Genomic DNA, 24,465 nt, shown 5'->3' with positions numbered 1-24,465 from the left:
TGGAAAGCCACAGTTGTATCTGACAACCAACTGGACATCTGTTTTTTCATTCCCTGGAAACCAAAGATGACTCTCGTACTTCCTCATTAGCTTGCCCATTCACTCTTAGCAACAATCTATTAATCTAGTCAACACAAATGTAATTAGACTCAATTGCTGGAGGAAGAAGAGTGCCAAATTTGAACCATTCATATGATATACATTCATTAGTAAAAAGTCATTTACAGTGATAAGATCACTTGTGTATACTAATTTCTACAAATTAAGAGTAGTTGTTTGAACACACACTATAGATTTTGATGCAGACAGTGGATTCCATTAATGTCACAGAATATTCTGGCTTTTAAATTAAACTTCCTTCCATATTTTTCTTTTTTCTTGGGGGGGAAGTGGTAGGGTTATGCAGAAAGGGTACATTTCCCCGTGCATTTGCCTACTTTGCAGAAGGGAGTATTGAGCTTGGGGAAGGAAAAAGCCCTATATATGGTATTCAGGGTCCCAAGTTTTGATTATTTAAGGAAAACAAGACTAGGAAGAGTATTCTATAGTGTGGTATTCTATAGTGTGTATGTACCTTTCATTAAAGCTGTAGCAAAAGCTGCGGGATTAGTTACTTGCTGCATCACTTTGGAAGAAAAGATTTCACTATTATGTTTTTTACATTTGTTTTTGCAATTGCAGACCTGATTTCTACCCTGACACTTACAAGAAGCCACATAACAGTGAAAATCCAGGAGGAAAAAAAGATTATAGAATTCAAATTGCAAAAAATAGGTCAGAAAAATACCCATTCCACAAATTTTGTTTCTTATGGCCATAACAACACTATGTTGTGTCAAGACTATCTTCCAAGGTAGAATGCTCCAGTGTCATACAGTAGTCTTCCTTATAAACTGCCATTTCTTTTCTGAAGCATATTTGTTTTTCAAAATTCAGAGGTCTTTTCAAAAGCAAGCACTAATGCTTTTACAGGGAATACAAAGCTCATCCAAACATGCAGGGGGACACTGGATAGGTTTAGTAGTTTTCTGCTGAAAGCAACCAGAACTCTGGAAGAACTTTCCAAACCTTGAGAAACTGATTATTACCCTGATCAAAATGATCCTCAGTTGGGAATATTGAAGCATTTTACACTTTCAGGGACGTGAAAACAGTTCATGGAGCAGATACTTGCTGCGCATAATATCATATAACACTGATAATTATGCACAGCAAGAGTTAACTATCACCACCTGATTTGGTATTAGATAGAACAGCATATTTCAGTGATCAACTAAAAGCAAAAACAGTGCAGAATTTCTTTTTTTAAAAAATATATACTAGTCTTCTTTCCCCAAAACCAAATTTAAATAACCTTAGATTGTCCCTACTAATCTTTTCATCTTATCTACCAATTCTTTTTTCAAAGCAATGAATGCTTTTTAAAGTTAAAATGTGGTTTCAAAGGCAGCCTTACAGAAGAAGAGAATCTGCTGAAGCCAATAAGCACAAAATTACTCCTAATAAAGATGACAGACTTATCAATTTACATGAAGGCACCAGTAGAGCCATATTCTGTTATTCTTACTACTATCTTGATACCAAGACTACAGTTTGCAATAGAAAAGTGTCACACTTAACATTTTAAGTACAGGTAGAAAAGTATAATTGTGTTGAATAGGGCTACTTTTATGCAAATATTTTAAAACACTTATTTTTTCCAGTAAGCGGAGTTATTTAATTTGCACAGTATTAAGTGACCTAACATTTTAAAAAAATCATTATCTCTAAACTATCAGATCATTATAATTTGAAGTTCTTTTCATTCTTTAAAAGTTTTTAATAATCTCCAAATTCAGGATATGACTCACTCCTACCTAAAATACTAGTGACAAGATTCATGAAAGACAGACACACATATCTTGAAAGTTAAAATAAACAGCTATAGCTGAGATATCCTGCAAAAACATGCAGATTCTTGCAAAACAGGAGTTTAAGTACATGGTAACATGACACCAGACTGGATAATATGAGACTCTAAATGGAGGCTGATGCTCAGTTCTGTTCAGCTATCATATTACAGGGCCAGGCATTGCTCACGAGTTTGGGCCCATCCACAGGCATTAGATAGGTTTAAATGTTCCTCACCTTTAGAAATTAACTCTATTCAAAGGCTTATATAGAAGAAAGTTGCCAATCCCAACTGTACAAATGCATCTATCACTAAACATCTCCTGAGCATATCCAGAGGAGTGTGACCAAGATGCTCAGAGCTGGAGCACTTGCCCTGTGAAGAGTATGTGAAGGAGCTTAGTTGGTTCACTCCAGAGCAGAGATAGGTTCAGGGAATCTTAGAGCAGTCCCCAGTGCTTTACAGGGAAGGTCTTGAGGAGATGAAGCCACTTTCCTCATAGTGGTGGCAGGACAAGAGATAATGGTCAAACTGAAACAACAGCAGTTCTGACTGGATATAGGGAAAAACCCCTTATTCTCTCAAGAACAGCCCAGCAGTAGAGCAGGTTGTCCAGTCTCTATCCTGGGAGGTTTTCAAAACCCAAATGGATAAGGTCCTGAGCAACCTAGTCAGATACTATCAGTCACCCTGCTTTAAGCAGGAGGTTGGACTGGAGACCTCCTGAAGTAGCTTCCAATTGACCAAGTCTGCAATTCAGTGATTCAGAGATCTTCACTCCCATCATTGTCAAAATCCAAATGAATTTTGACATGTTTGGAAGTAATTATAAATTTTGCTGTGGGACTTACAGAAAACAAAAAAAAGACTATAAATGACACTAAGAAGGAAAGCTTTTCTGCTTTACTTCTTCCACTTTGGATAAGAATTTTGGTAAGAAAAATCAAGAGATTGTAACCTTCATAGCTCAGTTTTAGAATATCAAAATCAACCCTTTCAATGGGTGTGTTCTGAAATTAAGGCATGGAAGTAATGAAAGTCCTTTATTGCTAGTGTTCTGTAAACCTATCTTGTGAACTACTGAGAGTTTCATTAATCCCAATATCTTCACTTCTTTCACAGGACTGATTACAATTCCTTAAGGTATATCTTGCAGAATATGTCATTTAACACCTCCTGTGTTATCAACAGTAAAAAAGAGGAATTCTCCAATGCAGGTGTTTTCCTAGGTCAGGCTTCAATAAAAGACACCTACCATTATATCAATAACCCAGTAGGAAATAATGCTAAAGACCTATCCTACACTGCAAGAGTACTGATTTCTTGTAACCTATGTGAGGCTTACTTTGGGCATGCTGTGACAAATTTCCGTATCACTGTGCAATGCTTTTGAATGCCACTACCCTTCCTCACCCTGAGATCGAAGCAGCACATTTCAGATAGAAATGTTAACTCTATTTTCGTTGACCTTTTCCCTGGCACTCCAGTCAAATTCCTTTTCACAGATCTCTATTTTGCATAGAATCTCCTTATGGCACAAGCTTGGTGTTATCTGAATCTGGCCTTTCTCAGAGAGCAGGCATATCACGATGATTGCAACAGTGCAGGAAGAAGATAGGTACTGCATACCTTGCCATTAGCAACAGGACACAGGAAGAAATTTGACTGGGTGGGTTAAAGCACCATAAAAGAAAGTGAGACAAATTTTGCGATCAGTGAAGAGAGCCTTCCCATAGTAAGCTACATTATACATCCCACAAATTATTATGGTTTTTTTTTTATCATGTTATGCTCTTGTTTATGGTTCAGGGTGTAGATTCAGTTTATGCTTGCTGCAATTCCTACTAGCAGAATCCTGATAAATCATCTGATATCCTCACTGTTGCTAACAACAGAGTGGTTCTAAAATGATAGTACATTAATTTCATATTAATTTTCAAAATTGAACACAGCCCTGAAATGCTTTGCATAACACATCCTTCCACTGCAAAACATACTTTGAAACCATTGTGATTTGCACCTGAATATCATCTCAGGTCACCTTTGGGCTGGCTGTTATTGCTGAGGTCTCCCACAGAAAATGTAGCAGATCAGAAGTCCTGAAACAAATGACCAAAGAGCAGTATAATGGCGGGAGGCCTTATCTGAAAACAGAGCCTAGATACAATGATAAAAATAGTAATAAAACTTTTGAGTGTGACCCATTCTTCTACAATTTCCGTGGCAATGTAATGGAATAAATACTGAGATGATTTATATCTATGCAACTGCCATGAAGTTAACGTCACTGCTTGTAGTATATTATCACCAAGATTGGCTCCCTGAGATCGTATTTAATTTATTTAACAGGCTTCTGCATTCAAAGAGCAAAAGACCAAAACTATACCGTGTACTTTGAAACACTGTCCCACTATAGCACTCTTTAAAAGCAATTTAATTAACTAAAGGGTGAAGTCTGGCACTTAACTAAAACAGGCAGCTACACTACCTCAGAACCACTGAGGTATGGTTAGGATTAGGGTTAGGGAACCCTAAGGTTTTTAGGTAAACTAAAATCCTAGAAATCTCCTGCAATACAATATGGAAAAAAAACAAAGCAAACTATTCTCAGAAAATAACAAATGCAGGCAACCACATAAAGCACTATATAAATAGTTTAGCCATATAGCCCACATGGCAAAGCCTTATCTGTCAAAAACCTTTAAGAAAGATGTGTGGTAGGAGCTATCAGTAATAAGGAAAAATTTGCTGATTCTAGCAGCACAGAATGATATAGCAGTAAAAACAGGAGCTACGAAGAAGGACATGATTTAACTTTGAAATATACCGGGAAGATCAATTTTTTACAATGTACCATCTTCTAACAACTACCTCATGATTTTGCCTTTTGCTCAATTTGGCAGCTTTGGTGCAGTTTACCATGTCTCTGAAAAAGCAGAACAGAATATCAGGATTACCTCTTCTACAAATGAAACTAAAACCAACACAAAATAAAAGTTCTCTGAGATGCAGATAAGATAAAAAGGATGTGGACCTGCTGAAGTGAGTCCAGAGGAGGGCCACAAAGATGCTCAGAGGGCTGGAGCACCTCTGCTATGAAGACAGGCTGAGAGAGTTGGGCTTGTTCAGACTGGGGAAGAGAAGGCTCAGGGGAGACCATACAGCAGCCTTCCAGTGACTAAAGGCGGCCTACAAGAATGCTGGAGAGGGACGTTTTATAAGGGCATATAGTGATAGGACAAGAGGGAAAGGCTTTAAACTGACAGAGGGGAGACTCAGATTTGCTATTTGGAAGAAATTCTTCACTGTGAGGGTGGCGAGATGTTGGAACGGGTTGCTCAGAAAAGTTGTGGATCCTCCATCCCTGGAAGTGTTCAAGGCCAGGTTTGATGGGGTTTTGAGCAACCTGGTCTACATGGCAGAGAGATTGGAACTAAATGGTCTTTAAAGTGCCTTTCAACTGAAACCATACTATGATTCTAAGATTCTATGATTATCTTTCAGAAAGCTACTGCACGCTGAGCTATCAAGTCACACATGTACCACCTTAAAATGACCCCTTCCAGATTACATCTTCAAATTCACCCAACTAAGAATTTTACAGGTGACCATCTTGCAAAACATATGGGAGTGAGCTACATTAATTCTCTAAATGTGATCTGTATCTACGGGTTTTGTAGTTGTTATGCTGGCTGAAGGATTAATGAGAACTCATCTCGAACTGACTGAATTGCAGGAGACACCATATCGCTGTGGCTGGTAGCAGAGGCAATAATTCCTCTGAAGCTTACTTTTGCGCATGCAGAATCAAGTTTAAGCATGTCATGGAGATAAGAGGAGGGAAGGGGATATTCTGGGGATTCTTTGTGGGGACTTTTCAAGAAGAATTTATAAACCTAACCCTTGGAAGAAGGGATCTGCGAAGAGACAGTTGCTGCCCAGCGACTAGCATATCACAAACAAGAAAAGATTTATCTAAATCTGCAAAGAACTGTCATGCAGGGTTAAAGTAACAAGCTTTCAATGCTTAATTTTAACACTTTGCTTTCTGCTTGCAATGCTCGCATCAATGACTACACCAGGTTTGGTATTTAACAAGAAAGCTGCATGCTGTCACTGTGAACCGAAGTGAGCAGAAAATCCTTGGTATGATTGAGGGAACATGACTGGGAGCTTATTCTGCCCTTTCTTCTCTTGCCACTGATGTCGTTGCTCTATTCTCGGTGCCATGTGGACTGCAGCTGGTTGGGTAGCAGGATTTTTATATTTGTATTTAGCTCTTCAGAATGTTCTTACTGTGTTGTTATTTTGGAAAGCTGCCAAGCTTTTCCTGAGAAAAGCCTAAAGAAAGGAAATGCCAGGATTTCTGACAGCCTACGAATCAGCTATACCAAAATGGAAATTCATGGCAAAAATAAAAGGTACTTCTGTAGCCTCTGGCTTTTTGTACGAAGGATTTCAAAGACTTGCTGCTTCAGAAGTGAATTTTATTTAAGTGTACTAGCAGCTTTATATGTGGGTTCTCACTGGATCCCTTAATATTTAGTGAATATTCAGGCTACTTGACTTACTATTATAATGTTATACTTTCTATTTTAAATTTGTTTGTAAGTAGAAGTACTTATTTATTCATGTGTGCATTACTTAGTGACTGCCCAAAACCAAACAATGTACAACCATGTGATAAGCCTTAATTATTTTTGTTGTTTTTAAGTGCCAACAGTAATTAGAACTAAACTCTTAATAAACTTTTCTTCTTGATCTACCATGCAGGATTGAAAACCTCACAGAGCAACCTCAGAGACCAATCTCAGTTCTGAGACTTCCTCCAAATAATTGGAGCACTAGCAAGAGCAGTAGATGCTGTTGGCTAGCTTCTACCTGGTCAAGGAAACTATGAGTTGACCACTGTACAGTTAAGAACTCTCTCAATATTTGAAACTATGAAGGGCTGCCATAAATTGCGATACACAGTTAAGAATATGGGAAAAGGCCACCTCAAACTATCAGGAGCGGGTAAGCGGCTGGGGTGGAAGAACGCAAAGGAACGAAGACATTATGAAAAATGTGCTAAAATTGTCCATTCCAATTCCTCCTGCTTACAAATATTCTTCATGCCAAGGTAAAGTAGACTGGATGCCAACATTTCTGAGGGCTCTTTCCAAGATTTTCTTCAATAAATCTTAAAATAATTTGCTGCTTATTGAAGAGTCAAAGTAAACGTCTGACATTCTGACATTTCAGCTAACCTGGATAGCAATTCTTGAAAAAATTTTGGGGTTTTGCCACCTTTAAGAGTACATTTTTGGTGAGGTTTCTAAGACTGGGGATGGAATAAAGTTACACACTTCCTGAGAGTTTAGCTTCCATATTGAAAAACACTAGGCAATGTATAGAAACCCACAACATTAATGAACACTTACACGCTGTAGCCTTTAAACTATAAAAACAAGCAACATTTCTTTAAAGTAGACAATTTTGTTGGCATTTGTTAATTAGACACTTGGAAACAATGAAAGATTCTCATAGTTGAAGGCTGATTTATAGGAACATGAGATGATTCAGACCCACTTTTCCAGACTGGGAAGAATCACTTTGCTTTTAAGTTTGCTTATACAAGAGCAGTGCACTGTCATCTTTGAGGTCTTCTTGGTAAACATGTTTCTGAACTGAAATGAAATGGGAAAAGCTGAATACCTAATATTCATATTTTATAAATAAACAACATATTTAAAATATCCTGCACAGATTTCAATGTTGCTGCTAGTATACATAGTTCAGACAAAAAAAAAAAAAATCCAATAAAACATAACTATATTGTTCAATTGTATAACACTGGCAGAAATCCCTTGCAGTTACTTACACGAATGAATATGTAATACAGATACATTGAGCATGTAAGAAAAGAATCAAAAAAGAAAGGCAGGAACTTAAGAAAAAGATGGAAACAGGGCTTCTGTAGTACACCTTGTAAAATAATGGACGTAGATGAAAACAACTGTTTCAAAAGTATGAAACATATTTTCTGTGTTTCTAAGCACATGAAGATTTTGGTGGACCCAAGTCAGCACACAAATCTGATGTATTTGAGTTGCTTATGATTCAGAAAAATGTACTTTTGAACACCTACGTGCAGTACATTGAGCACAGTCCACAGGGATGGCCTATCAATCATTTTTTGTATGTGGAAAAATAAAAACATGCTGTTGTGAAAGACTTGTAAGCCATGTACTGTTAAGTCCATGAGCCTTATACCAGGGTGACCTTGCAGCAAGTAAGAGAACTTAATTAGAAGATTATTGTTTTCTAACATAAAAGACATTACATCCAAGAGAAAACAAATCTATTTTGGATGGCAAGGCCCAATTAAAAAAAAAACAAATTAAACTGTCAGATTTTAAATTAGTGTAAGCCTACAGATCAATCTGCATGACCTGATTATAAATACTGAGATGAGCCCTAATTATATTATTAATTGTTGGAGGTTACTTGTCTGCAGACACTCAAAAAAACTTCTTCTAAAAGCTAGATTTCATAATCCTAAGGAACCTCGCTAGTGCAAATGCCTCAGAGATAAATGTAGAAAAAAAGAAGAAATAAAAAAAAACTGGAAATCCTTGCAGAAGACACTGTTAGATGTCCAGAGAACCTCAACCGAGACTAGAACTGATTCTGGTTAAAAACCTCCCCTAGCTCATAGTATTGTGAAGCTAACACCAAAGTGGAAAAAGCAGATCTCAACAGAGGCTCCTGTTAGCCTTTGGAAAGAAGTGGAATGAAGTCCTTGTTTTATAAGGTTAAGAAGGAACTCTACACTCCATTGCAACAGAGTAATTTTTTTTTACCACAACTGCCATTAACAGACCTGGATTGTTTACTCCTAAAACAGCAAAGGAATTCCTTGCTCTGCTGTTGGTCATTCCTAATTAAACTTTTGAGTATCAGGGAAGTAACGCTTATGCCCAATATTAAAAAAAAACATCTTGATGATCAAATTGGTTGCTCGGCTTTACTTCTGAAAAGAAAACCAACACGGGACAATGAATACAGACATAAAGATTAATCATATATTCAGGGAAGGGGAGGAGGAAAAAAAAATCTTTTAAAATACGGCTTATTTCATCCTTCTTTCATGGTAACAGCTTTTGTATTCAGCTTCATAGATGTGATGCAGAGTCAGTAATTGACACATAAGGTATATACATTTCAGGACTTGTTAACAGCCATATGTTTAAAGCAATAATCCCATGAAAAACTTTTGGTTGTGTGTGAATATTTCTAGCAGCTTGTAGGACTCAATGATACTAAAGATTTTCATATTGCTGTTACAAAAGTGCAAGTAAAACCACTATAATTTACAGATTATAACGGCCTACTTGTGTTACCCAACTCCCTCCCTTCTCTTACTGCCTTCCATTCCTACTCCTTTCCCTTTCCCCCTTCGTCCCCTTAATTTTTTCTCCCTTCCTGTCCCTCCCTCCCTACTTACACCAAGCTGTGTGGCTTGGTTGATAGACTGGAGGGAAGGAATGCCATCCAGAGGGACCTCAACACACTTGTGAGATGGGCTGATGCCAACCTTATGAAGTTTAACCATGCCAAGTGCAAGGTCCTACACCTGGGTCGGAGCAATCCCAGGCACAGCTACAGGTTGGGCAGAGAAGAGATTCAGAGCAGCCCTGTGGAGAAGGACTTGGGGGTGCTGGTTGATGAGAAAATGAACATGAGCCGCCTTCAGTGTGCACTCGCAGCCCAGAAAGCCAACCGTATCCTGAGCTGCATCAAATGGAGCATGACCAGCAGGTCGAAGGAGGTGATCTTGCCCCTCTACTCTCCTCTCGTGAGACCTCACTTGGAGTATTGTGTGCAGTCCTGGTGTCCTCAACATAAAAAGGACATGGAACTGTTGGAACAAGTCCAGAGAAGGGCTACGAGGATGATCAGGGGACTGGAGCACCTCCCGTATGAAGACAGGCTGAGAAAGTTGGGGCTGTTCAGCCTGGAGAAGAGAAGGCTGCATGGAGACCTTAGAGCAACCTTCCAGTATCTTAAGGGGGGCTACAAGGATGCTGGGGAGGGACTCTTCATTAGGGACTGTAGTGACAGGACAAGGGGTAACGGGTTCAAACTTAAACAGGGGAGGTTTAGATTGAATATAAGGAAGAAGTTCTTTACTGTAAGGGTGGTGAGGCACTGGAATGGGTTGCCCAGGGAGGTTGTGAATGCTCCATCCCTGTCAGTGTTCAAGACCAGGTTGATCAAAGCCTTGGGTGGCATGGTTTAGTGTGAGGTGTCCCTGCCCACGGCAGCGGGATTGGAACTAATATGATCTTAAGGTCCTTTCCAACCCTAACTATTCTATGATTCTATGATTCTATTTCAAGTACTTCAAACTCAGTAAATTTGAGACTGGAAAAAAATATCTGATTTTTTGATACTGAAAGTGGTCCTAAAATAGATTCCTACACGTTTCATGCAAACTTTAAAATATGTCACTTTCATTGTACATTTTGTGACTATATCATGACGATATTGACAATAACGCTTTTGCTTCCTGCTACAAATGGTATTTACTTCACTGACACTAATTTCAAACCCTACAGATGCACTTATTCTGTTTAAGGAGCTCAGTTAAAGCAGCAATATGGTTAGGGTAAACCAGAAAAATACAGAATCCAGGCTGTTTAAAATTATTGGTCACAGGTCAGTGATAGGTCAGTATGAAGGAAAGCCAACAATCCCCCTGCATAAATGAGCACTTACCTCAGGGATTTACTCTGAAACATTCTCTGTTCACCTTATATATGTATCTTTAGCAATTTCGATTTCAGCTACGTGACACAGCAATATGTATTTATATGTAAAAAAACAGTGCCTAGACAAATACCCCTAGAAACATCTAAATTGCTAAAAAAAGCATCAGCAATTATGTCAGGTAAATACAATATATATTGCAGACGTAGTCTGTATGGCACATAATTACATCTGCATGTCAGGTAAGCAACACAGCCAGACGATTTTAACTACTTTTTTTAACATGGTGCCACTTGAGCAGGAACCTTCTCTGATGCTCAGGAGAAACGGATTACATCACTTGCTTACAGAGCAGTTACAGTAAATGGTGCAATATGTTCCTAATGATTGTGTGCTGGCAGCTTGCATTTCAATTTCACCTATTTCAAAGACAGGTTGTGAAACTAATGAATTAATTATTGTCTGCAAATCATGTTGAGAACCTCAGGTGAAATCCATTACCCTGGCATGCTAGATTATTTATGCAGATTAGATGAAAAAGGCAAAAAATAATTGTGGACTAGTCTGAAAGCATCAGCAGAATGTCCTAAAGATAAGAAAAGATTAATCTCGTTAATAAGGAATTATGTACAGCTTTTCAGGAAGAAAGCAAATTCAAACTTTTCAAAATGCACATTACCATACAGAGGAAGATGTTTGAAATGGTAGGGAAGCAATTAAAAAAACCCTGCTCAAATATCCTGTAGAGCAAACTGAAACGAAGCAGATTAGTAATTCTACAATTCCTGTAGACCCCAGAGATGTGGATAATGAATTGGAACTAAATAAGGCATTAAACAAAATTTAATTCCTGGATTAAGTGAAATATTTCAAATTTGAAACCATCTAAAAGGTTTCTAGGGGAAACTTGACAGTTCTTGTTCAAAGATTAATCTTCCAGACAGTGAGACATTTGAGGGAGTAGCAAGCCAATGCATAAGAAAGGAAATTAATAAAAACAAATTTTAAAAATGAAAGAAATATTTCCTTCTGATTATTTTCTGCCAGTTTTTTTGCAAAACTGATCTTTCAGTCTTTATGTAAGCTGAATTTTGAATACACATTTTTGTCAGATAACAGCAAGCCATACAACTTATGATCTTGGTGACACGTACTTTATTTTTTTTGTACATGCAGTTAGCATCAGCTTTCACTGATCTGCATACAGCTCCTCAATAAGGCCACAAGAGAAGTATTAATTCATCAGTTTAAATTTGATACTGCAATTATGCAAAATCACAGGAAAGATCATCTGGTCTCCGTGATAAAGTCAGAACAGATAATTAAAATGCTTCATGTTTGATATCTACTAGTCTTTCAATTTAAATGTAAGCTTGTTTTTATGGCTAAAAGTTTAGTCAGTGTACTCATAGTATTTTCTTAAGTGCAAGCCCTAGGCCACTTCCAGGATGTGTCCGGGAAGGAGGAGACACATAGCTGAGCTGCAGGATAGAGTTCTGCAATCCAGATTCCATTGCTTTTCAGCCATCAACAGGCACTGTCATCCCACACTCATGGTCTGTTCCTCTTATTTTTCTCATCCTCACAATGATAATGTGAAGCACTCTTTCATGAATAAATAAAACCAAGAGTTAGTCAAATAATGAGTTACCGGTGTGCAATTAACTGAATTCTTTATATTCCACGGAGTTTTTGACCAATATGGAAAGTTAATAGGGTTTTACTACCAGGTAGAAGGGAAACATGTTACCACAAGTCTTCCACTGTACAAATTCATGTATGTGAGATCATTCCCGTTCTACAAAGTATTCCTCCTGATGTGCACTGCTTGCTGGTTCACACACACCAACCCCCACCTCCATTTGGGTAATGATAATCAGAGATCTAATCATGAAGCATGCTGAACACCTGCAAGAAATGCAAACCTCCTGCTAGGGCAAGGGGGTTTCTTCCAAAACATCACAGCAGGCATCTGGATTTAAGAATGGGGGAAGAAGAAAATCAGTCTCAGAGCACCCACTGCAGCACTTCAGGAGCTTTCTTAGAGAGATTCACAGCCTGTTTGTGCGAGTGAGGTCCCTGAAGTCGCAAAACTTTTCCTGTGATGAATAGGGGAATACCTTTGGGGTATATATGCTAGCAAATGTAAGGGATAAAGAGGATAATTCACTTCTTTTGCCATCAAAAACAGAGCCCGTCTAATCAAAATGAATAAAAGGCAGAAACACCCCTGACCAACCCACCATACATTATGACACATTCTGTTGGAAAATTTGTTCTTGTAAAATGTACCATGCATGCCAATAACTTAATATACCATCTGACTTGAGTTGCTTGAAATAAGGATGGAGACGAGAACCTGCAATACCTCTGTGGAGGAGAGGTGAACAGTTTATTCCAAGAGCACTTTGGAAAATAACTGCTTTTTGATGCAAACTAGTGCCTTTCAAATAAGCATTTGTTCTTATGAAGTGCCTCTCTGATCTCAGGAAATATCTTCCCTTGAGTAACCTGTGCACTCCAAATTCAAGCCAATAAGGCTCTCTCTACCAGACTGCTATGGATCCTGTGCATGTGTGCATACGTAGAAACCTTTACCTTGTAGAAGACTGCACCACATCGAAACACATTGACTAAAAAAGAAATACTCTAATATTTGCGTCTTCAGATAAAAAACTTCAAACTAGATTTGTATTGACAAAACTGTGGGAAAACCAGTACTTGTTTCAGATGAAATAACAGAACAGTTTTAAACTTTTTTTTCTTCCTCGCTTAAAAATGCATATATCTGTATCTTCAGAATCTTCCCTTGTAATTCTGAACCTGCTCTTAGATGTCAGTACAGTCCGCACTCACGAGAGAGATGAGGTGCAGCTGTCAGGAAGGAATTTTTCAGGGAATTTATAATTTTTGGTTATCTGTGACCAGTAGTTGTTAATTAAAAGATATTCCAGTCTCTTATCAATCACAAAAACCACAATATGCATCACCTTAATTGTCACAGGGACAATTTTTGCAATGAAACAAGAGTCAGGTATGCAACAGGTAAGACTTCCATGATAGTTATGTGTGTCACTGAGCATTTGCTGAAACACATCCTAAATCAGAAACACTACTTCGACTGAACAACAAAAAATACATTTCTTTTCTTGTTTCTCACAGCTGTACAGAGGAATACTGTGGAAAAAAGTAACAGCAGAACAAGGACAGACAATGGATAAGTGAACAACTCTGCTTTGTATTTGGATACGACTAAAATATTTCTCCTTGAACACTCTAAAGCAAGCAATCTCATGGAGTAGAACAAATACACAAAAGATTGATGTAAAATACAAAGTTTTAAACCTGAAAAGTTATATTCCAGCTTAAGCTCTTGAAACTGTGTTCACTACTTCTAGTACATGAGTACCCCAAACTACGTATATGTCTTCAGAAATCACCCAGAGCTAATATTCACATTTATAGATGAGGAGCCTGTGTTCTACAATTTCCTACAATTTTCTGCAATTTGTATACAAGTCTTCCAAATCCTAGACCAATACACCAATGCTTTTGATCACAAGACTCATATTGAGCAAAAATAAAAAGGTACAAATAATATGGGTTTTTTTTGGGGGGGATATAAAAGGTCTTTGAATCTACACAAAAGCATGGAACTAGAAAAACATGTGAATCACTCTAAAACAGGATTTTAGCTAGTTCTAGAAGATATTAGCATAGAAATATATTTTAAATAGACTAATGTTATTAATGGCCTTCCAAATCGTCCATGGCATAAGTAAAAAATTCAAATTTATTGAAATCTGCTACTTGTCTCTCATAAAAGACTCAGAAAAATTACCAGGAAAAAAAAAGAAGCAGCTTTTAAAATCCATCTTAAATTACTTACAATAACACTTAAGTGCATAGAGAAAGCTTTTCATATGTAAAGCACAAACCATTTCGTAAATGTGGGAATAACATTAATGCATCTATTTTTATCTGGGAAGCTGAAAATACATAGGGTGTGTGCATGAGTGTCACACCACTGTCCTGTGAAGGGACATCTGAGTCAGCCCACCACTAATTAGGTTTGTTACTGGAAACAGCCTAGTCATGCTAATGTGAAAACACCCTGCTCCTTGTGAATGTCGTCACTGCACTTCACCATGCCATGCAAACAGATCCTCAGAGGCTAACGTCCTGTATTTACAGAGACGCTGAGCATCCCAAAGTCCCTCTGAAAGCAATCCCCGCAGCTACACAGCAGCCTGAGCCTCACCTCGCCCTCCAGTCCTGCATTTAAAATTCTCTGCACCTTCTATTTTGGCTGACTTGTCATGTTGAGTGATGAGACAGACAAGCAGAAAGCTCAGGCAGGCTTGGTCCGGGCTTGCAAAATGGGTTTCTTCAAGCAAATTCCATCATTTAGAGAGAAGTGACTGTACAAAAATTTATCTGATCTCCTGAGCAATTATGAATGAGTTACCCAGGAGAGCTGACTGTAAGGCTACCACCCAGGTGGTTTAAGGTCAGATTTATTCTTAGTATCAGATCTTTCAAGATGCAACACTGTCAGGCTTGTGTGGGGAAGGGAGTCAGATTTCATTATCATAATGGTCCCTTCTGTGAAATCCGTGAATCTCTGAGTTTTATCAATCCCTGCTGATTTGTCAGTCTGGAAATGGCTGCAAAGAGAACAGGGAAGGCCTCAAAAACTGGTAACAAACTACAAGTTTTTAAAGCATACAAACATTGATTAGGGGTTCATGTTTACCCAGCTCTTTTCTAAAACAAATTCCAATAAAATCAATTAGAAAATCATATCTGAGAAGAAAGCAATGGAGAGGACATGTGAACCCAGTACAAGAAGCAGCATATAATCAAGGAGAAAACTGAATTAGACAAAAATATCATATTCACTAAAATATCACAATCCCTACTAATCTTGGAGGAGACGATTGTGTCTCTATGAACTGAAGTTTCGCCACTCAGATTTTGAGGGCATAGGAAGTCTCACTGGAAGCAGTGCAGAAGACTCATTCACTTCAAAGCCCCAGGCATAAAGTACACAAAAGCATGCTTGAAAACAACCAAGTAAGCAAAACCTGCAGATGAACAATTCTCTGAAACACTGAGGAATATTTGGCATTTTTTAATTTGAAATTTTTCATCTGAAAACAAATGAAACATTTGAGATTTTCTTGGGTTTGTGGTTTTAAGCAAATTTGAGAAAGGAAGGAAAAAGGGAGCATAGTTTATGAACATTAAAATGCTTCCGACCAAATTGCTGACCTTCAAGAGCCAACTATGACTTTGAAATGAATTAAAATGTCCTAATTGACATGCAATTCTCAATTTTCATAATGTATTAATCTAGTTAAATATGTTAATAATTACCATGAAAGATTTTTCACATACATTATGTTCCTAGTTGTTCTGCCTTTCAGCCTGTGTGGTGCAATATTTACTGAAGTAGCTGCTGACAGCATGCTTTTCAATGAAATTCCAGAGTGTGAGTGTGCATATTTATTTATATAAATATTACATAACCTGTTTGTACAGATAATTTGAAAATTATTTAATGTCTCTTTTTTCCTTTTTTATAGATGAAGAGATATCCCCTACTGAGTTTATATAGTTTATAGTCATAAGATTGACTAAGCAGGATGCTTTAAATTTTACTGTCTCAGGCTAAAGTCCCATCCGGAACCACAGATAAGCAATTTAGAAACAAAAGCAGACAGATCAGCGCTTGTTACTTACATTGTAATTGCTATGGACTTTATTCATAGCTGCTCAAAAACAGATATACTGTGTTGTGAAAGCATAATTCAGTGTACTCTTGTTGTAACTCTGCACTATAGGATTTAGGATCAATGGAAGACACTAATTCAGGGACAAAAAAGAAAAAGAAGTACTGGATTATTTTTAGTTTGTATGTTACGCTGGTCCCTATATTTTTGAAATTCTCCTCACTAGAGAAATACCTCAAAGACTGGTCAAAACAATTTCTTGCATAATTTCCACATTTCCAAACAGGAGAATACTTAGCATAATAATCAGTAACACCCCCACCGTTAGGACAGTGATGCCTCCAATAGGCATCAATATGAAATTTTTGCAGTTCTGTGACATATTGAGGATTTTCTTCCTATACTTCGTGATACACACTCAGACAAGACTGATGGAAGAATCTGTCCAAACTTGGATCTACTGAGCAAGAAAAAACTATGCTTAATTCTATGTCCATTTATTTTTGCACACATTATACTACAGATCCCCATACAAACTATAGGGAAACAAGCAGCTTCAAGTAAATTCCATTTGGGTTTTTACAGAAACTCTACTTAAACATCAAAGTGAACTGAAATGCATTCACCAATATTATCATTGTTTCCTTAAAACAAGCAGAGAGATTTTTGTATTTGGATTTCAAATGCTACAATATTTTGTTTCTCATTCAGTACAGTATTTCCACAAGAGATAACACTATATAGCTGTGCTGCTAGAAAGTTTGAGTCAATGTACTTTGCTGAAAATCCCCCAAATTCTTTAAACACCTAGCTTTTTGTGTTCTTTTTAAAATAATTACATTCTATGGAAAAAAGTCTGTCAAAGATCATCTTCTAATGCTGATTTTGAATACACTACTGAGCTTGGTAATTTCAACGCCTTCACTTAAGTACCATTATTATATATTTCAGAAATTAAATCTTTTCCCTTTTATATCTGTACTGTTGACACGTGTAGTCTACTATCTTAAAAATACACAGCTGAGTTATGAACTAAAGAGCAACATATTAAACTGAAATGCTTTCTTCTTTTATTTCTATCTCAAGAGGGACTACTTTACATAATTAAATGTAGAGAGTCATTTCCTCAGAAAGTATAAGCAATGTCTCTCCATAAAATTTAGCAGATTATGAAATCCTGATCCTTAGGATGTTTTGAAACACCACTAACAAAACTCAAAAAAAGCATATTTACCTGTGTGCACGTAATTTTGTATCAGCATAGTGCCACAAATGTCCATGAAACTATTTATCAAGGTGCTTGCTTGTTTGTTTCTTTGTTTAATTTAAGAATATGCAGCACTTACTTAAAAAAACAAAATCAGTAAACTACTTTGGATAGCTCTACCACAATAACTAAATTCCACTTCTTAGTGTTTTTAGATTCATTGTGCTTTCTTGCTAACTTGCAGAAAAAAGTGCACTTTGCAGTCATTTCAAAAGCCTTAGAGTACAAATTGAGAAACTTCTCTTTGGAATTTTCCTTGCACTATATGTGAGCTCAACAAGCATGTGTAATGTGGCAGAAGATAATGAAGCCTTTATCCCCAGTACACACTCTTATGGTTTTCTAGCAGAGGACTCAGGTCATTTTGGCTGAGGCCATTTATAGTAAGTTAAAGGAAAAAAAGTTCTTTGATTGACATTCTATGTTGGCAAAAACTACTGCTCTTTATGCATCAACATGATAAATTAATCTGGCTCTTGAATTTCTTTCTAAGGGACCGGTCTGTCTTTTACAACATTTATAGGTGCGTCCATTCCTTTGGTTTGACGTCTGCGGGACCTGGGCCTGCTTGTGCATGCTGGGATCAGTAAAGGTGGACTGTGTGGTGATTCCATCACCAGCATCAGGGGAAGGGAAAACCTTCCACCAGTTTCAATGCCTTGCTTGGGCTTCAGATACTCAGTTATTAAAAAAAAAAAATTACATCAGTCTGCTTTGGACACGTTATTCCTTTTTTAGTTGCTGTCAGTGGATGCAATCAACTGAAGATAAATGCTCATTTTGTACTACAAGTGTACTGCGGCACACTTCAAGAGAGATTAATTAAATATTTAAAATCAGATACTTAATGATACGTGGTCACATACCTAGGCATCAATTCTGCACACATGTATGCTTGCTAAGCTAACGGAACCTCTTGTGTACACAAATTAAACTATGTAAATTCTCTCAGGATCAGGCATCTGATTTTGTCTGAAGAAAAAAAGTGTCTTCTTTGAGTGGGTATTGTATTTTTGTCTCTCTCTGACCTTTACTAAATACCTGAAAAAAATCTTTCCAAGTTTTATTAGATGTATTGTTTGACAAAATGAGATGAAACTCAATTGTGTATACAAGTCAATTTTGTTATTAAATAGCAGATTGTGATTGTTGATATGCAAATGGTCTATCTCTGCACTCCACCCTTGTTGCCAAAAACTTCAATTGCAAAATAAAACAGAGCAAATAAGACACTCTTATTCAGAAAATATATCCCCTAATATTTAATCTGCGATATCTACAACTGATAATAAATATCAGAAATCTGTCAATAAAATTGAGTGATTTAACTAGCAATTCAAGAGCTTTGATGTACTTCTAACATCACGATGGCATTTTACTACTCCTTATGGGGAGAGACAGAGAATGGCAAAAGACTCAAACTCCTTACTGCAAGCACTCGCTTCAGGTGTGCTAACTGGCATCCATCAAAGCACCTATGTTTCTCCATTGAACTAAGGAGGGAGCTCACATTCCCAGATGTCATGACTGGAACTGCATTCAAGAAAGATGCCCAAGGTACCCAGAGCAAGCAGGATATGCTCATCTCTGGCTGAGGAGTTGCACAATGAAATGAGAAAAGGCAGAGGAGCAGGGACTATGAAAGGGGAAGAGCTGGAGTGGGGTTGAAGAGGGAGGGGCAGGAAATTACAAGCAAAAATGTATAGGTTTCTTATTGTATTGTAAGTATGGTCACTTCAGGGGGTGAGAACAGAAATGCCTGCATATTACAGACACTACACAGAGCTTCCACATCTTCCTTCCATTCAATACCAATTCTCATGGAGTTACTTCTGATCAGTGCACAACAGCACAGAACAGAGCTCAGCCGAATCAAACATTAGTCCATCTGCGTTTGTCTTAAGTTGTCCTTTTCTACATGTTCTAAGACTTAAGTAATCCAAAGCTCCCAGCATTTTCACACTGGGGGCAAGCTCCAGAGTGTTAAGACCCCCAGGAGGCCTAAACAGCATTTAGTTGCTGCACTAATTCCCAATAGGATGCCTTTCATCAACTGAAAGGACTAACAGAGATCCCTGCTCCTCTGGCATGCCTCTTCACAAGCTTGCCTCTTCCCAACTCCCAAGAACAGCACATCTTTTCCATCCTTTTTATTCCTCTGAGAAAGCACTCAGAGCCCTGGCTTTTCAAGGCTCTGGCATTTACCCAGAAGAGCTTCCTGGGCTCTCAAGAGCTCATTGCAAAGACACTGTTTAACTACTCTGAACTTCAAGACAAAGTACTGAGCTTTTACTTGAGACAGAAATCCTGTACAGGAGATTGCAATCCTGTATTGCAGCACTTCAGATATGGACTGCACTTCCATCATTAAATTTCACTTATGAATAAGAAATCGCATCATCTGAATAATTAGATTTCTGGCACAAGTGGCTTACTGTCATTCAATAAGCCTAGAATTCATAAACAAAATAGATGATGGTATTACTGCAGTCATATAGTGCATCATAAAATCTACCACAAAATACAATGGTATTACTGTGATCATGTAGTATTAAAACATGAAATAAGGTAGTATCAAATAAATAAGCAAATAGAAGAATCAGTCAGAATTCCCAGTTTTAATCTCTTCACTTAGTTTTGCCATTTGAAAAGTATCTCCTTTGGGCAAAATAATATAGTTTTTGTTACATTTTAAAGCAGCTTTCCATAGACTTATAACGCTACATACTACTGTAAGTATTAGATACTTTGATGTTTGGTATTTTGAGGCCCATCCTCAGCAAAGTCAGATTACAGATCTCTATCAAACAGCTACTGTGCAGCCACATATACCTGGCTATTATTTAAAAGAAACCCGCACCCCTGACAGTGACTTTTCAGGCAATTATTCTGTGCCTGTGCTAATCCACCATTAAGCAATGCCAAGAAATTATCAGAACAAGCAGATAGCTTCAGGTATTTCCATGCTCTGTCATGCTGGACGGAGACCTTGTTGCTTTGACAAGCAGTATCCCCCAGCATTTGAGCAAAATCAGATTTGCTGGCTGACATTGCCACTTCTGTTTGCTGCCTCTTATGTCTCTGATCAGGAGGTTATAGCTCACTAGCAGTGGATTCTGCACAGCTTAGAAAGGGCTGCTGCTTGGTGGGCATTTCTCAAGAAAGGTCCCGCGGAGAATCTGCAGGCAGTTGCTCTTCTGTGCCGGTTATTTCATCTCATTCTATTATTCCTGGCTTACTGAACATCAAAAGCCTAGCAAGAAAATACTAACTACAATACCTTCTGTGGGCTGATGCCACTCAGATTCACTGGCATTAGAAGGTGATGTCTAGTGCTTAAACCATAAAGGGAGTGAATTGAGCTGAAATGCAGCCTGCTTGGCAAAGAGTGCCTGCAGCTCCAGGAAACAGCAAGAAAATAAGGCTGAGATGTTGAATCTGCTGTTTGAACTAAAGGCACGCCCATTTGGCTACTTGAAGACACAATCCTGTGCTACTGTTCAAGCCTGATTGCTAGCAGATAAAGCAGATATCAAAGTCTTCTTTTCATCTCTAAGAGATATGGTGCATAACTTCTCATATTATCCTATCGCCCAGCTTCATCTCTTACAGCAGGCAGAAGTCAAAAGGCCTGTGATTTGGTGCTGCAGTTAGCAAAACCCCCTGGATAAAAGATGCATCACAGTAAGTTTTCTGAAGGCAGCTTTGTGCCCACATGCCTTGCTGGCGAGAGGATGGGTCACCATAGATTCTGGTTTTGAGGAATCTGTTCTGGTTCTTGTGCATCTTACATCTTCTGGACAGTCAGTACAAGCACTCCAGACCAAGAGAGTAACCAGTTAAAATAATCTGCTCTTAGCTAAGGTACGAGAACACTCTGTGTATGTCTTGAAGATACACCCTCTTTATCTGAAGATAAGAAAGGACTTTATGGTCTTACAAATATTTGTGAAAAGTAAGCACTACAAAGCCACAGTTACATACTAACACAAAATTTTTTTGACATACTGATGTTCCTCAGAAATTAATTTTCCTAAGTGTACAACTATAATGTGTTGGTTTTTTTTTAGCAAACTAAAACCACAGAGAGAAGAAAATAAAACTTGCTGTCTGGCCCCCACTTGCTCTAAGTACTGTTTGCTAACATATAATACTCTCAGGCTTTAGGTTTATAATCTCTTTTTGAGCTGTGATACATATTAATTCTTTTGTGGCTCAGTATTCTCATCTGTAAAATGGTACACACTTTGGTCATGGTCTTTGATGGCTAAGGATAAAGCAGAGCATATGAATTCTGAATCTACTGTTTATAATACAATAGTGGTTTGTCTGTACTGCCTGGCACCAATCAGGAAGATGAAGGGGCCAGTAAACTGTATAATACACAGTCATGCAGCAAAACATAATGATGTTTACAACTTTAAAAAACAAGCATCTTGGATATGGCAAAAGTTATCAAGAAAAGGCAAGGAAGGGAGAGATGTCTGATTTAGTTGCTTCCACTTCTATCTTTATAATGCAAATAATACTGCTGCAAATTGAACTGGCTTACTGATCAGTGGACTGTACACTGAACAATTATTACCTTTGTTGATCAAGCAAGTCATACCAGATCTTGCAATTACTTATTCTGAACAGCTCTATTGAGGTGAGTCATTTTATGGATGTCTGCAGATCACAGTATAAAATAGCAAGCTCAGTGCCAGTTACACCCTGTTACTGTTGTGATGGCCATTCTTTCTCAGATGCATAAATTATGATAGGACTTTAAAGAGTTAAAGTCCTCTGAGGTCTCAGGCATGCTGACAGCATTTCTGAAAATGTGGATTTTTATTGTATAATATAGTATCTCTTTATTAGAAATTATTATAGACATACCTTACCAACCATCTAAAAGGAAAGGCATGAAAAGGAAAAGTACCAATGACAAGGTCTGCACTTATTTTAGAGAAGTAAATACTAAAATGTACTTTGACTCCTCTATCACCTGCACTGGAATAGCTGCAGTACTCCTTAGGGAAAATAACACAGTGTTAAGCAAATTGTTTGAAATAATTACAAGTGAAGTAGACACTTGCAATCAGATCTGATATATGAGGAAACTTAATACACATAACTCAGCGGCATTCAGTACTGCTCCTTCCAAACAGGAGAACAGGGAATTCTAAACTGGCAGCTCACCTTGGATTTTTGTGCTTTTTGGTTTTGCTCCATGTCACCAGTTCTCCACTTTCCATGTAGTTTCTACTGTGCTGTATTACACAAATACTGCTGTAGCATTGCAAGTATCTGTATACCAGGCTATGCTCACTTAAAATTCTACTGCAGACAGTATAATACTTTAGTTTCCAAATTATGACACATAACAAATAAATTTAAAGTTTAAAATCCCCCAAAATGTGTCACAACATCCACCAAGGCATTGCTGGCTATGGTGCAAAGCTATTAGAGATCAAAAGTTATGCTAAATCTGAAAAAAATGAAAAAAGGCCTATGGCAATATGAATATGAATGAAACCTATAGTCCTTCAGGCAAGACTGTTCCCTGGCTGAAAAAAAACCTAGCAAAGCTCAGATCTCTTGAAGATGGGTAATTCAGAAGAACAAAAAACAGCACTTCAATATTATCAGGATTTTTGACAAGTGGGAAAAAGAGAGGGACAAAACCTAAATACACTGGACTGGGCACTGAAAGAAGCATTCTGCCTAGGAAAAGGTATTTTCAATTAACACTTTTGTATTTATAGCATATTTTGGCCTAGAATTACTTCAGCATATTGTAGTGCAAACTTGCTGTTTAATATGATAAAGAACATTTTAATCTACTGAATATGCAGAAAGCATAAATGACTTTTTAGTAGCACTTTTGTTTTGACTGACAGATTTATGTCAATGGTTTTAACGAAAAAATCTTGCTACAAAACGTGTATGCTTACTTCTTACAAATACTTGAATGAGACAGACATTTATAAATACAACTGTCTGTAAGATCTGGCTTTTCATTTTCCCTATTCCACATCATGGAGGCATGATATTTTGATAACGCATTAGCACAGTTGTGACATAATGGCAATACCTACAAATTAGTTATATATTCTAATTCGAGTATGAAAGGTCAAAATAGTCTTGCAAACATTTGACCTGATAGACCACGTGGTGGATACCACCACATTTGATTAACAATTATTTTATCAGATTCCCACTCCTCAGGCTGGCCCTAGCCTCTGCTTGCTTTTCAGTTTTGGATCCTTCCCATCGAATGGAAGGGCTACCAGTAAAAATTGTGGGTTTCTTATTTAGAGCAACTGCATATAAAAAATGCATTTCACAGAAGTACCAGGCTTTCCAGACTATAAAACTGCTTATAGACATGTCCCATTGATGGCAGTCCATTATAAGTGCATTATAAGTGCTCTGTGGCGACTGCTCTGGGACTACCCTTACACAGAGGATGGCAGTGGGAGAAGGGGACAGGCAAGTAAAATAGTGTGAAGACTCTGAAGGCAAATCCAAGCAGATGAATTACCTGAAATGATTACCTGTTGTGAGTAGATGACAGAATTGATACTGGGTCATACAATAATAGCATCAAGAGCAAGACACGTGTTCTCTTCCAATGCACGGCATGTGCCCTGCACAATTAGAAAAGCTGCAACATGACCTCACTCTAATAAATCTACTAAAAGCTAAAAATCCTGTTTCACCTGGAAGCCATGTGGATGACTACCATGCTGGTTTTCAATGAAGAGGAAGTCCTTTAACAAAAGGGGAGTGGAAGTGAATGATGAATGCACCCTTCAGCACAGCAGCTGAATCAA

The 24,465-nt window shown here is 37.8% G+C and overlaps 1 protein-coding gene across 3 annotated transcripts in view; it reads right to left on the bottom strand.

The window, feature by feature from the left end:
* FAM83B (family with sequence similarity 83 member B) overlaps positions 1-24,465 on the bottom strand; it is a 51,565-nt gene that overhangs the window by 16,970 nt on the left and 10,130 nt on the right. Inside the window, exon 2 of one of the 3 annotated variants that reach the window (XM_057414019.1) lies at positions 14,907-15,312. The exons of the other annotated variants lie outside the window; for them this stretch is intronic. The gene's annotated coding sequence lies outside the window, so the exon portion shown is untranslated. The remainder of the gene's footprint in view (positions 1-14,906; positions 15,313-24,465) is intronic. 3 annotated transcript variants of the gene reach the window in all.

The sequence above is a fragment of the Pezoporus wallicus genome, unplaced genomic scaffold, assembly GCF_028554395.1.
Source record: "Pezoporus wallicus isolate ANWC-B61680 ecotype Strahan unplaced genomic scaffold, APGP_CSIRO_Pwel_v1 contig_6428, whole genome shotgun sequence".
NCBI lineage: Eukaryota > Metazoa > Chordata > Aves > Psittaciformes > Psittacidae > Pezoporus > Pezoporus wallicus.
This window is presented reverse-complemented; position numbering and strand designations above follow the sequence as displayed.